A 14,877-nucleotide genomic window follows, 5' to 3' on the forward strand; every position below is an offset into this window, starting at 1 on the left:
TTTGTGTACGTGCAGCACACAAAAGCTAATACCTTGAATAAACCTTTGTTGGTCTTCAGGGTGCCACTGGACTCAAACTTCATTTTAAGTGATTCTGTATTAAATTTGTCACTCTTGTTTACAAACCTGCTGAAACCTTTTTTGGAGGTCCCTTTCAGACAGTGGCTTTGGAAGGACACAAGTTGCCCTTCGTTCCCCTCATCTGCCATGACTGCCCCCTGTGCTGGCACTCTGCTTGTCCTTTCTGGGTAGGGCTAACCAGCCGGAACTGTAGCCTGTCCAGGCCACCTGTATTTCCCAAACGTTATACTGAGACTGTGGGGTGTGGTTTGCTTAGATGTGCTCTCAGTGGTAAAATAGAAGCTTTATTGGCTTATTATATGTTGAGGATAACAAGACTTCTGTTGGGAAAGTTCATGTAAAAGGCAGCATGCAGACTTCCAAAAATACTCTGTAAATGCGCGCATCCAGTATTTGCTTGTCTTTCTCTTACTTGTGTATCATGTTGACATCTGAAAAAAGGGGGAAATATTACTCCTTAAAAGTCAAGTGTGCTCTCACAAGACACCCATTCTATACAGAAGCTCACTTTCAAACATATATGCAGCTTCCTGTGAAGATTACAAGGAGAAAGCCCCCTCACAAAGAAGCACTACCCCCCCCCCCTTTCCATCCCCCCACCACATTTGGCTGGACCCTTTAGTGGCAGTGCAGAGGGCCTCCTGTTGTCACGTGCCTGTCCAGGCTGTACGGATTCTCTCTCAGACCAGTTTCGCACTAGACTTTTAATCCTGGTTTAGCCCTGTCCCCAAGGTTCCATTCTACACTAGAATCATAGAGTCATAGAGTTGGTTTCTCTGATCCTATGATTCTAGTGTAGAATGTCAGTTGGGGGAGAGTTAAACCAGGATTAAAGGTCTAGTGCAAAACAGTCTCCTCAGAATAGGCCCGGCCCTCTTTGTGTGGTTTTCAAGGATTGGGTCTCCCCTAGTGAAAATCACTGCACTGAACCATGTTTCACAGTTCCAAGAGCGAGCGATTTGTCTAGTGCCAGCACTCTTCTCTTCTGGCTAGTGTTGTATTTGTTCTGTCTGTGTGATTTGCACATGCCTGACCGTTACATGCTAACCAATGCTGAACTCTTCTCTCTGGCTTCTTTAAAATAATCAAAGCAAAGTTCTATAAATGCTGCCATGAAAATGATTAAAATTAAGCTTCAAACCATCTGGTAATTGGTCACATCAAGATGAGAATATCTGAAGTGTGTTTTAAGGCCCAGTTATGCACATTTGTGTGTGTGTATATATTTTTTGAAAACTTGGGAGTTTTCAAATTAGATTGCAGTTGTTTTAAATGGGGGTTCATAGCGGAACACTTGCATTCCGAAGTTTCTGCTCTTACCTTTGCTTTGTGCATGCTGTATCTTTCTGCACACAACCACTGAACGCTTTCACTGTTTCTATCTTCTGCTCTGACCTTATGCCTGTATACATTTTGTATCTCCCAAGAGTAATAAACCCTGTTCTTAGCTATTCAAGTTCTTCTTTTCTTCCTTTATCTGAAAGTATTTTATGTGCAGAAACAGAAAGATAGGAAAGCAAAGCAGATTTCCTTATTCACATCCTTTATGAATTTGGTAAGAGAAATTGCTAAATGATTGTGTCCCATACCTTTTTATTCCCCCCTTCCCATGTAAAGAAGGCCACCATGACATATCATAGCCCTTTGTTTTATTATTTATGGGACTTCTATCCTGCCCATCCTGCCAAGGCAGGCTCAGGGCATTAATCCATTAAAAACAAATACATTGATCCATTAAAAACCTAACATCAACAGGCCAATAAATCACGACTTCACAACATGTAAGTTAAGCACAAGATGGCTGTACTCTATGGATGTGCTCCAGGCAAGCTGATCCCAACCATGAGCAGCCCAAGGCAGGTGTGTCCAACTTGATGGGCTCATTCTGTGCTACCCGCACAGCCTGGGCCTGGGTCAGGGGACAGTTCCAGCAGCTTCTGAGGAGGCCTTTGCCATTGCTAGTGCTTTGGCCTGCCATGAGTGCAGCCTCAGCTCCAGCAGGGCTTGTTTGCCTCCATCACTTTGATCCCGGGGCTTCTGCTGCTGGGTCTCAGCCCTGAACTATAATAAGCTGCTGCTTTAAACTGGTCCCTGTATTTCTCATCCCTGGCCCTTTTAAGAACTTATCCTTTCTCCATAAACAAATTAATTAATTTATTAATAAATTACATCCCTGAGGCGTAGTTACCAGACATTGGGCATTTGAATGGCACGGCTTGGCCAGCGACAGAGCCGCCTCACCCTGGCTCACCTCCACCTCTGGCTGGGCGCCTGCAGCAGGAGTGTGGTCCAGGCAGTGTCCAGAATGTCAGGATATTCATACTTTGCAAGTGCAAAAAGGGAGGTCAGTGTTATGGGCCTCTGCTTTTAGTTTAACCTGAAGCTTTCCCTTTTACCAGGGGAACTTTGGAAACCTAATAAAAGCTGCACAAGCTGTGGTGGTTTAATTTTGAAGTTCGTATTTGCTTCACAATGCCCGGGCTGCCGAATAACAGGGATATGTTTGACTCCATGGCAGAGGCAGCCTCCCATAATAATTTCAGGTGGGAAGTAGAAACCTAGCCAAAAGCTGCTTGTTGTGAAATAGTAACCCTTTGATATAGTCCATGCAGCTGGCAGGCTCATGACAAAGACACAAGTGAGAGGAAATGCATAAGTGTGGTGGGTACCCACGAAGATGCCTCAGACTGAGCCTCCCCCGCTTGAGAAGGAAGGCTCTTCCTCCCCACCCCTCCCCTCACCTGCCATGGAGCAGCAAGCAAGAGGAGGACATTGGCCTTGGAAATAAGAGAGATTTTGTTGCACTTCATTTATAACATAATATAAATTGCAGTGCAGAATAAAAAGGAAATAATACAAAATGTTTTGACAAACATTTAACATATTGCATGTGAAATATGTATTCACTCTGGCCTCATGCCAGCATCCATGTTGTAGGGCTTACAAACTTGGTGGCATTTCTTGAACTATATAATATAAACTGGTGCACCTCTGTTGTGTACACTGTACTCTGACAATCTCAGGGCAGACTATGATGAGTCTCAATAAAAAAACTGAAAACTACCGAGAGGCAGGCTCTTTTCTTCTTTTTGCCTTTTACCACTTCAACATCTTCTGCTCCTTCCTTCCTTCCTTCCTTCCTTCCTTCCTTCCTTCCTTCCTTCCTTCCTTCCTTCCTTCCTTCCTTCCTTTTCTTGTTGCTTTTATGTATCGCTGAGGGTTAAAAAAAAAAAAAAACAGCCTAGTTTTAAACCATTCTCAGGTTGCAGCGTGTCTCAGTGCTCATGTCCCAAGGCTTGCTCTTTACCATGTGGGTGAGCAATGTCTCAGCCTGCACCGCAGTCAGTCTTTGTTGCTGATCATATGGACATGTGCAGTGAGGTATAGGATCTGCCTGATGCCTCTCTTGCATTTATGTAACTTGATCTTGCCAGCGTAGTCCCCACACATGTGCAGTGAGATACCTTACTGCAAAAGGGAAATGGAAGTGGCAGCATCCACAGAAGATGTGTGTCACTGCATGTCTCTCTCTTTTTGGGGCTAGAAGGGGCCTTTGCCTGGCCTGTGCTTGATCCACAGATTAATGCCCATCCTTCAGGTTTGCCACATGCTGAGTGATGCAGGCACAGCCCGGCAGAGCTGCCTCCAGGCTAGAGGCAGGCAGAGGGAGTACCGCTCTGAATGCAAGCAGGGTTGTTCCATGTGCAAATGCTTTCTGATCTAAGGGAAACGTGTCTGCATGCATAAACAACAGATGGAGGAGGGATCTAAGACCCTTCTTAGCGCAGAAGCTTTCCTAAAGGGGGTTCTTTTTTGACATGAGGAACTTTCAGCCTTGTGATTTAGTCAGGGGTCATTTTGTATAAAAAGAGGTGCATAAGAGAAGCCATGTTGGATCAGGCCAATGGCCCATCCAGTCCAACACTCTGTGTCACACAGGGCCAATTTTTTTTTATACATATATATACACACTGTGGCTAATAGCCACTGATGGACCTCTGCTCCATATTTTATCTAACACCCTCTTGAAGCTGGCTATGCTTGTAGCTGCTACCACCTCCTGTGGCAGTGAATTCCACTTGTTAATCACCCTTTGGGTGAAGAAGGACTTCCTTTTATCCATTTTAACCCGACTGCTCAGCAATTTCATTGAATGCCCACAAGTTCTTGCATTGTGAGAAAGGGAGAAAAGGACTTCTTTCTCTACCTTCTCCTTATTAGCACAACGTATTCGCATAACTCATTTGCATATGCCACACACCCCTGACATCACCAGAAGGTGTGCTAAATTATATCAGCTCAGCATCTACTTTAAAATGCTTCTTGGATTAGAATTGTCATAATAAAACCTGATTCCCATCATACTTTTTCAATTACTTTCTCCTATGTGGCCACGGTGGCATGATGATTCCCATCTGTCTGCTATATAGGTTTTGGTTATTTCCCCATTTTTTGCAGGGGAAAATATTAGAAAGTTTGTCAAATCTTAGAGTTCAGCAAAATTCTCACAGGGGGGGTTGAACAATGGAGCCCAGAAGCAAGGGTTTTTTTTGGGGGGGGGGAGAGAGAAGAAAGAAAAAGCACAATAAAATTTAGAGGTTCCAGAGCTCTGAGCTCCTGCCCCAAATGAGGTCTGGATTTAGTGATTTAATTTATGCTACAAATTGCATGCTGCTTTTCTATGCTATAAGGGTCCCCAGGCAGTTCAGTGAACAATTAGAGGGCAGTGAAATTTCACTCTCAAGACAAGGTCTTTGCATGCTTTTGGGAAAATATTAGTTTGCTAGCTGAAACACACATACACACAATAGCCTCTATGAGGCTATTGATCATCTGGTGAAAACCAAATAAAAACAGAGGGTGAGATTGGCTTGACTAAGTTTCTTATATTATTCTGGAGGGTGTGGAATTAAGGTTGTGGAATGCACACCATGCAATGTGCATGCCATGTACTCTAGTTCATTGTCATGGTACCTGTGTGGTCTCACATGGATACTGCACTTACACATACATACCACAGAAGCTCAAAAAACACCTGAGGGTGCTCTGTCTCCCTCCTCTACACTGTTTTCTGCCTTTTGCAGTGTTGCTATAGAGGCAGTGGAGCACTCTTCACTCAGTTCTCTCTCTCTCACTCTCTCTGAGAGGTTTGCTGTTAGAATCCGCATCATTTTTTCAACCAATATAGAACAAACTGCCAACAACTCTACCTCATTCCTGCCTCTGTAGAACCTTGCACCTCAGAAATGGCACAAAAAGCTCTTTTTAAAAATTGGGTCCTTTGGGTTGAAAATTTTCCACACAGATAGATGACTCTGTGTCAAAGCCGTCATCTACCCCCACTCATTCCCGTCCTAAGGGCTCCATTTCTCACAAGCCAACACTGGAACCAGTCAAGGAGGCAGTCTCTGGTCCAAGAACACACTCAGTCGGGTCACTCACAGTACTCATCGGATTCTGCCTCAAAAGGTGAAGTACAAAAAGAACCTATCCCTTTGTTTTCAACCACTGAACCTACTGCATGGATCCATCACCACAATTGGATCTGAAAGAGTTTTGTCTTACTTCATCCTGATCACCATATCAATAGCTTCAGTGTAGCTACCACAACCAGAGCTGGGAACCCTTGGTTCTGATCAGCCAGAAGTAAACTGCTGTTCTCTAGTCTGGACAGTCCAGAACCTTCCCCAGATCCACATAAAGAAGCCCAGTCCTTTGGTGATCTGGCTTTTCGATTGTGACCAGCCTGTTTATAAGGCCAGAAAGCTCAACTATGCCTCTGAACCCTCTCCTGATGATGCTATGCCAGAAGCCAAGCAAAGATTTGCATATCTACGGTGAACTGCTAGATCCCTAGATATCAATGCATCTTATGCTTCTGCAATGGAAATGGACCTCGTGTTCAAAGTTATGCTTCTGTGGAACACAGAACCTGTCACAACCTTCTTTAAGTCACAATGGGACTTTGGTTACGCCTGGCATCAGTGCCACCTTCTGCCAAGCGTATTGGAACAGGCAAGGATGACATTCAAATGAAGAACAAGGGCACTCAACGATCAATCCTGATTGATAAAGAAAGCCATTAGACGGATGGAGTAGGCAGAAAGATCTAAGCCTCCTCTGTTCTGGGTTATAAGATCGCATAATGGCCCATACCAACTACATAGCACCCTCCCTAGAGATGTTGCCAGCTTGCAGATCTAAACTGGCAGAACTCCTGGACTTGGAGCTTCAAAGCTGTCCAAACACCAGATTTCCTCAGCCTCACCATGTCTATCATCTTGTGCTGTTGTTCCTGGTTCAGATCCCCTGCACTTCCCCAAAAGACACACACCAGAATCGAGAACCACCCCTTTAAGGGTGGAGCTCTCTTCAGAGGCAACACCAATGAGGTGTTCAATAAGATGGGGATGGACAAGCTTACTGCCAGGACCTTGAGGGTGACTCCCTTAACACCTTCTAATACTAAATCCTAGTTCTATTATAGGCCGCACTGCCCTGTATGCAGCAGAAGAAGCGGCCCAATACCACACCCTTCCTGTTCCAACAAGGCTTCTCCTTCCACACTGGCCATTCAACCTCCTGTCTAGCAGAGAAAGAGGTTTCCTACCCCAAAGGGCAAGACCAGATCCCAGACATCCAAGCCTCACCAACTCACCATGCAGGGTTTTTGACAGATACAGCCAGCACCCTGCATGCCAGTCAACAGAAGTGCAGGATCCATGTGAACTCCTCTGGCAGGGTCTCTTTTCCAACCTACTCACCCCCTCATACAGCCCCCCCAACCCCTCCCCAGAACTCTTTGCAGAGGTCAACACCCTTCTCAATGGAAAAAGTAACTGTGACAATGCACGCAAAATATAAGCACTCTGGGTTTTACTCCAGACACTTGATCAAAAAGAAAGCAAGAGGGGAGATCTATAATAGACCTGAGAGGCCTGAACAAATTTCTGATAATAAAAAAGTTCAGAATGTTATTGATCTCTGATGTCCTTCCTCTGTTATGCCTGGGCATTTGGTCTTAATATTGGATCTGCTAGACACATACTTCCACATGAAAATAAGACCAGATCATCAGAAATATCTCTGCTTTCAATGCAGTTCCCACCATTTTTGTTCTCTTTTTTGTATTGTGTGTGTGTGTGTGCCTGGAAGGCATGGCTGACTTCTGGCAACCCCTAGTGGGGCTGGGAGGCAAGGGCATTCCTAATACAGTCCCTTACAGACTTTGATCAGGCATGCCATCCTATCAAAGTCTATCAGAAATTGTTTTAGGAACCGAAGAAAGGGGATGGGGAATTAAAAATTTAAAAAAGTGTTTGCAGTTATCACAGGTTTTCAAAGATATAATATATTTTTCTATAAAAGGCAACCATGTTGCTAATCACTCTCCTTCCATTGGCTGAATCGCATGTTGCTCAGTCTCGATGGAGTGCAACCCTACCCTGAAGCCCCATGACAGATTAGGATTGGGCCACTGGGGAAACTGCCTTTATCAACGACTCATTTTTCACTCAGTGCTAGGCAACCATAGTTTTCCAAGCTTGATTCTGGCAGTAAATGGCAGCGGGAGGAGGACTTTTCCAGACCTATTTTGGCCTTTGAAGGAGAACTCATTGGGGCCAGTCCTGACTAGGGTGGCCAGCTCCAGGTTGGTGGGAAATTCTTGGAGATTTTGTGATGGCGTATAAGGAAGCCAGAGTTTGGGGAGGGGAGAGGCCTCAGCTGACTATAAAGCCATAGAGTCTAAAGCAGTTATTTCCTCCAGGGGGAGAGGTATCAGTTGTCTGGAGTTCAGTTCTGCTACCAGGAGATCTTCAGGTTCCACCTGGAAGTTGGCTACTTTAGACCTGGCAGCACCCTCTGGGTGGCTTGATGCCACCTGACTGGCATGACTTAACTAGGCCTGGCTGCTTGCTACTGTTTAGCAGCAGCCCCCCTATGACAGCCAGTGTGGCATAGCACTTCAGAGCAGGGTTTGGCAGACCCTGGTTTTTTTTTTTATGGGAGTTGATTTTGGGACAGTCCCAGACTTTCAGCCTAATCTACCTTACAGGGTTGTTAAGCAGATCAAAAGGGGGAGAGGAGAAATTATATAAGCTGCTTTGGTCCTCACTGTGGAGAAAGACTATCCTTTTCCAAAGTAGAGGCTGTACGGAGGGGGGAGAAGATGGAAAGTTAAAGTCAGAGAGGCAGAGAACGGTAGGTTGGTGGTTGGCTGGGAAGGAGATAGAGTTGCCAGCTCCAGGTTGAGAAATTCCTGGAGATTTGAGGGATGGAGTCTGGAGAGAGTGGGGTTTGAAGAGGGGTGGGACCTCAGACAGGTAAATGCTATAGATGCCACCCTCCAAACCAGCCATTTCCTCCTGGGGAACCATTATCGCCAATCTTCAGGTGAGGGCTGTTGATCACTCAGAATTAAAAACTGCTCTCCAGATGGCAGAGATCACTTCCCTTTGAGAAAATTGCTGCTTTGCAGTGTTGTCTCTGTGTCATTATACCCTGCTGAGGTTGTTTCCCTCCTGCTTTGATCCCCAATGTGGAGAAAGACTACTTTTCCTATGTGTAGGCTGCAGGGAGGGGGAGGAGATGGAAAGCTGAAGTCAGATCATTTCCCCCACAGAAAATGGCCACCTTCACCATTTTCTATGGTATACCATAACACAACCAGGCCAGGCCAAAAAAGACAGATCACACTACAAGCAGATGCTGATGCTAAACCCTGCAAAGCGGAATAAGACAGGAAAAGGCAGCAACAATGCACTGCAGACTAAAGGAATGCTGAGCTTCAGCATCTGTGTGATTGCCATCATGTTATGACGCCATAGCAAATTGACCCTGAGTGTCCAAAGCCAGGGCACTTGCCCAGAGCCTGTTTCTAAACCTGTCGTATTTATTCTCACAACAGGCCTTATTCCTAGTAGTATACACTATGTAAAGCTTATAGATCAATATAAACATTTTCATTAATACTTCCTTTCTCAAACTTGTTGCAATTCTTATAATTGTAGCTACATCAGAAATAAAGAGATAAAGGAAAACAAAACGAAATAAAGAATATTTGATTCTAATTCCATACACTATACCATTTATTTAAAAGGCTATATTAGAATTGGTCTGTAATATTCCTGACGGTTAGAGCGATTCCTGGGTGGAACAGGCTTCCTTGGGAGGTGGTGGGTTCTCCTTCCTTGGAGGTTTTTAAACAGAGGCTAGATGGCCCTCTGATAGCAATGAAGATCCTGTGAATTTAGGGGGAGGGGTTTGTGGGTTTCATGCATTGTGCAGGGGGTTGGACTAGATGACCCTGGAGGTCCCTTCCCACTCTAGGATTCTATTAGGAAGAACTTCCTGACCGTTAGAGCGATTCCTGGGTGGAACAGGCTTCCTCAGGAGGTGGTGGGCTCTCCTTCCTTGGAGGTTTTTAAGCAGAGGCTAGATGGCCATCTGACAGCTATGAAGATCCTGTGAATTTAGGGGGAGGTGTTTGTGAGTTTCCTGCATTGTGCAGGGGGTTGGACTAGATGACCCTAGAGGTCCCTTCCAACTCTATGATTCTATGATTCTTCTAATATTAAATATTTAACCATAACATAGCATTCATACTGCTTTCTTCTAAAATTAAACCATATTAATCTTTAAACTATAATTACTGGGTAAATATGTCAGTGAAGTGTTAGACACATAAGAAATTTAAACGATACTGAAAGAAATATTGAATATAACAGATATTGTTTTACAAATTAAAAGCAATATTTAATTATTTTGTACAGATCAGACCATTCTAATAATTGCTTATATCTCCTCTCTTCAAGCTTTGATTCTCTGAACTTTGAAGGGAAGCATGATCCCACCTGAAGTAGGCGTCACACTGGGTAGGATCTGTTAGGAAAGGATAAATGTGCTCCTAGAATAACATGGGCTCCTCCATTCAGATGGGAAAATAAGACAACTGCATTCCAAGAAGGTCTGTGCATGTGCAGGGCACCAAGAAATGGTCTGCCATTGTAGCTCCAGGGGGCCCTGCTGCCCCCCCCCCCCCCCCCGCTGTGGCTCTTGGGACCAGGCCTTTGGGGCAGCAGCTCTGGGGCAGGATCTGAGGATGCTTCAATCCAAGACTGGACCCATGAAAAGACAAGACCCATCTTTCTACAAACCTGAAAAACAGCTCAGATTTGCAGAAAAATATGAAATCATTTTTTAAAAATTACATTAGGGCAGGACCGGATCTACATGTTTTTTGAGGGGGAGGGGGCAAAATTAAAAAATGGCACCCCCTTATGGGCCATTCTATCTTAGGGTCCCATAGAACATAATGGACTCCATACCTCCCCTCCGTCGGCGCCCGGGGCGAGCACCCCCCTCTGCCCCCTCCTAGATCTGGCCCTGCATTAGGGTGTTTTCTGAAAGTGCAAAAGGGAAAAAAGAACACTCGCAGCTTTAACAAACAGATTCCCTCAGTGGCTATTGCTAGGCAACCACAACAGGCCTGGTTTCTCTCGGTCAAAAGGAGAGGGAGGAGAAGGCCTTTTCCAGAGCATTTCAGGGAGGACTCATTTGAGACTTGCTACCAGCCGACTTGCGCGACTTACATAGGTCTATGTGCTCACTACTGTTCAACAGCAGCCGCCGTGCAAACGCCCGTGTCGCGTAGTGGCTGGAGCTTCAGACTAGGACCTCAGATTCCCAGTGGAAATTCACTGGGTTACCTTGAGCCAGTTCCACATTCTCAGCCTAATTTACATCGCAAGTAAACCAAAGGGACCTTAGTGAAATACTATAATGTAGGAGTAAAATGAACACCGTGTTAAAAAGTCTTTCACAATGCATATATTATAAATTTTTAACCATAACATTCACCAAAAAAATCCAGTACTAACAATCACGTTATTCATTACCCAATCAATTTCAGCAGCCCATAAATACAGTTTACAGTTATGTGATATTCCAAATTCAATATTCTCAGTAATAATTCTAAAGCAGCCCCAAGGGAGCTCCAAAGCACACAGCTGCATATATATAAAAGATCCCATTGGATCAATGTGCACCATGGTATAAACATTCAAAGTGTCTTATTTCAGAGTTCCAGGAAGACTCCAGGCTGTAGATGCAATTGCATGCTTTGGAGCTCCTTGGGGCTTCTTTAGAATTATTACTGAGAATATTGAATGTGGAATATCACATATAATTGTATATATTGATTGCTGAAATGTCTAATTTATATCACAGGCACTTGAGAGCAAGTGGATGTCTCCTGCCCCCACCCCTGGGCCAGCCAGTCCTCTGATGGAAGGGGATCTATCCAAGGCCCGTGAAATGCAGGAGAGGTGGCATCCAGCCAGCCTGAGACGAGGCAGGGAGACAGCCAGATGAGGGAATGGTGATGCCTGGCTCAGCCCCCTTGATGCCAGGCAGACACTGGCACTCAGCCAGCCCCCCAGCCACTATGCCCAGGTGGTGCCTGGGCCAAGTCCTGCGTGAGGCAAAGCAGAGGGTGGTGTCCCACCATGCATGAGGCAAGGCAGAGGCCAGGTGAGGCAGATGGTGGCTTCAGGGGTGGCAGATGGTGGCACCCAGCTAAACCTCACATGACCCAAGGAAGACAGCAGTGCCCGGCCTGGCCGAACCCCTCATAAGGCAAGGGAGGCAGTGGCCCCCTGCACAGCTGAACCCTCCACAGATGGTGATGCCCAGCCTGCTCAGGCCTCACACACAGGCAATAGTTTTCTTGGGCAAGTATGTGGTTTGTCAGGTAACACTCAGATATACTTCTCCTATGTGAGGATAGGTGAAGCTTTATGAGTACAAAACCTCTCCCTAAGAGAGGCGTTGCTAGGAATGAAGACACATAATATAATCACTCCCAGAGCATCTTGACATAAGCACTCAAAGAGACATTCCTCGTTAGCATAAACATTCCAAGAGATCACACAGTCTTATCTCTAAGGTCGCTTCCCTCCTTCAGGTCCAGATGGAGTTGGAGGGAGCAAAAGTTTCACAGGATGGTATGCACAGAACTTTCAACAGACAGCGTCCACAGGCCTCTCACCAGACAACCCAAGGATGTTACATGTAGCACAATATGCAATACATCCCCTTCCCCCAGAAGCCCAGTCACATTAGCAGTAACAAAGTATGGCAAGAGAATATGGCAAGTGCAAAACATGGCTCCTGACAGTAAGAACATAAGGAGAGCCCTGCTAGATCAGGCCAGTGGTCCATCTGGTCCAGCCTCCTGTCTCACACAGTGGCCAACCAGTTCCTCTGGAGGGCCAACAATAGGGCAGAGAGGCTAAAGCCTTCCCCCGAGGAGAACATCAGGAGAGCCCTGCTGGATCAGGCCAGTGGTCCATCTGGTCCAGCCTCCTGCCTCACACAGTGGCCAACCAGTTCCTCTGGAGGGCCAACAACAGGGCAGAGAGGCTGAGGCCTTCCCCTGAGAAGAACATCAGGAGAGCCCTGCTGAATCAGATCAGTGAGGGTCCATCTAGTCCAGCCTCCTGTCTCACACAGAGGCCAGCCAGTTCCTCTGGAGGGCTAACAACAGGGCAGAGAGGCCGAAGCCTTCCCCTGAGAAGAACATCAGGAGAGCCCTGCTGGATCAGGCCATTGAGGGTCCATCTGGTCCAGCATCCAGTCGACTGCGGGGTGACATGATAGAGGTTTACAAGATTATGCATGGGATAGAGAAGGTAGAGAAAGTACTTTTCTCCCTTTCTCACAATACAAGACCTTGAGGGCATTCAATGAAATTGCTGAGCAGTTGGGTTAGAACGGATAAAAGGAAGTACTTCTTCACCCAAAAGGTGATTAACATGTGGAATTCACTGCCACAGGAGGTGCTGGTGGCAACAAGCATAGGCAGCTTCAAGAGGGGAATGGATGAGCAAATGGAGCAGAGATCCATCAGTGGCTATTAGCCATAGCATATTGTTGGAACTGTCTGGGGCAATGATGCTCTGTATTCTTGGTGCTTGGGGGGGAGGCACAGTGGGAGGGCTTCTAGCCCCGCTTGTGAACCTCCTGATGGCACTTGGGGTTTTTTTTTGCTGCTGTGTGACACAGAGTGTTGGACTGGATGGGCCATTGGCCTGATCCAACATGGCTTCTCTTATGTGACACAGAGTGTTGGACTGGATGGGCCATTGGCCTGATCCAACATGGCTTTTCTTATGTTCTTAAATGTCCTCCTCTAGTTCAGCCGGCAGGAAGTTCAGGAAGCCCAATCCTCACCTCACCTTAACTCAACCAGGAAGCATTGAGAGGGATTGTGGAAGCTGCAGAGAGGCACCACACCGAGAATGAGGCTACTGGGCCCATTGGGGGATCAGGCACTACTGGCAGCCAGAAGGTTCTGGGCCATGAGTCTACCACCACACTGGGTGCTGCTCAGGGTCTTTTTGGAGGTCCTTTCCCAGGCCAGGACCCCAGGCTGGTTTTGTTTTTGTTCTTTTGCACTGGGAGGCTTCCTCTTTATGCAGGGTCCACCCACTCCTCCAACCCTACCTGCGGCAGTAGGAATATCAAACTTGGTGGGTGAGCCATGTTTTCATGTACTTTTGGGCAGCCACAGACAGTGGTTTTCACATGCTTGGATTCCTGCCTGCCCCCTAATGTGCACTCAACAGCCAGAAACAAGGGCTTGCTTGAATCCACTAGGGAGAGACTGGGAGAAGGGAGAATTGAAGCATCTAAGGAATGGGAGGGAAGGCATGAGCAGCTACATAGAAGGAGCCCTTCACCTTCATCTGCACCAGGGTCTTCCCCACCTTCTTCTCCTTCTTCCTCTTTATCGTAAGAGTGAGAATTACCAAGACCAGAGGCTTGTCACACACAAAAAGCCTATAAAGCCTCCACCTCAGCAAATAAAGAAAACGAATATACAGGAAAGTCCTCTCGATCCTACAGAGCCTCCGACAGAGTGGATGTTTCTTCAATCACCAATCACAATTTCAATGTAGAAAATTTACAACCATTGCGTTTCCCCCTCATCACTTTATCTTGTTCCTGGTACCACGAGCAATTCAGAAGGACAGATTTTTGCAGGAAGCGATACAACACTTCCTTGCAGTTGGGGTTAGAGAGCCTGTTCCTCCTTGCCAGTTCCCCAAAAATCAGGCAATTGGAGAGCAATTTTAAATCTTGAGGACTCTCAACCTGTGGGCAGGGCGAGCACTAGGAGTTCTGCCACTCAAGGCAGACCCCTGTTCTGTGCCCCCCCATAAGCTCCCTTTATGGAGCTCGTTGTGCACCCGAAGACACAATGATGTCACCAGAAGTGCTGTCATTGTGCAGGGCAGTGGGGGATGAGAGAGTGATGGACGGCACACAAGAGTGCCCCTGCACAAACTGCTGAAGAGCTGAATAATAAATATGGTTGGTTCCAAATGCAACAAATAAAGAGTTTGGTGGATAATGATATCAAAACTGAAGGAATAAGGAAAGAACAAACAGAAATGGAAAAAGTTCTGCTTGGAGACAATGAAAAATTAATTTCAAAAATATATAAATTACTTTTAAAATGGTCTATGGAGGATGAAGTAGTGAAATCTCAAATGATTAAATGGGCAATTAATGTAAATAAAGAAATACAGATGGAAACTTGGGAATATTTGGGGAAGAATTCTATGAAGCTTTCGACGTGTCATAGTACTAAAGAGAACTGTTTTAAAATGATGTATAGATCGTATATGACTCCTAAAAAATTGGCAAAGATGAGCAACAAGATGCCTGATAGATGTTGGAAATGTAAAAAACATGAAGGTTCTTTCTACCATATGTGGTGGACTTGTGAAA

At 45.8% G+C, this 14,877-nt stretch overlaps 1 protein-coding gene across 3 annotated transcripts in view; it reads left to right on the forward strand.

The window, feature by feature from the left end:
- Window positions 1–14,877, forward strand: part of RGS12 (regulator of G protein signaling 12) — a 128,812-nt gene that overhangs the window by 108,023 nt on the left and 5,912 nt on the right. The window lies entirely within an intron of this gene.

This window comes from Heteronotia binoei, chromosome 9 (genome assembly GCF_032191835.1).
Source record: "Heteronotia binoei isolate CCM8104 ecotype False Entrance Well chromosome 9, APGP_CSIRO_Hbin_v1, whole genome shotgun sequence".
In the NCBI taxonomy this organism is placed as follows: Eukaryota; Metazoa; Chordata; class Lepidosauria; order Squamata; family Gekkonidae; genus Heteronotia; species Heteronotia binoei.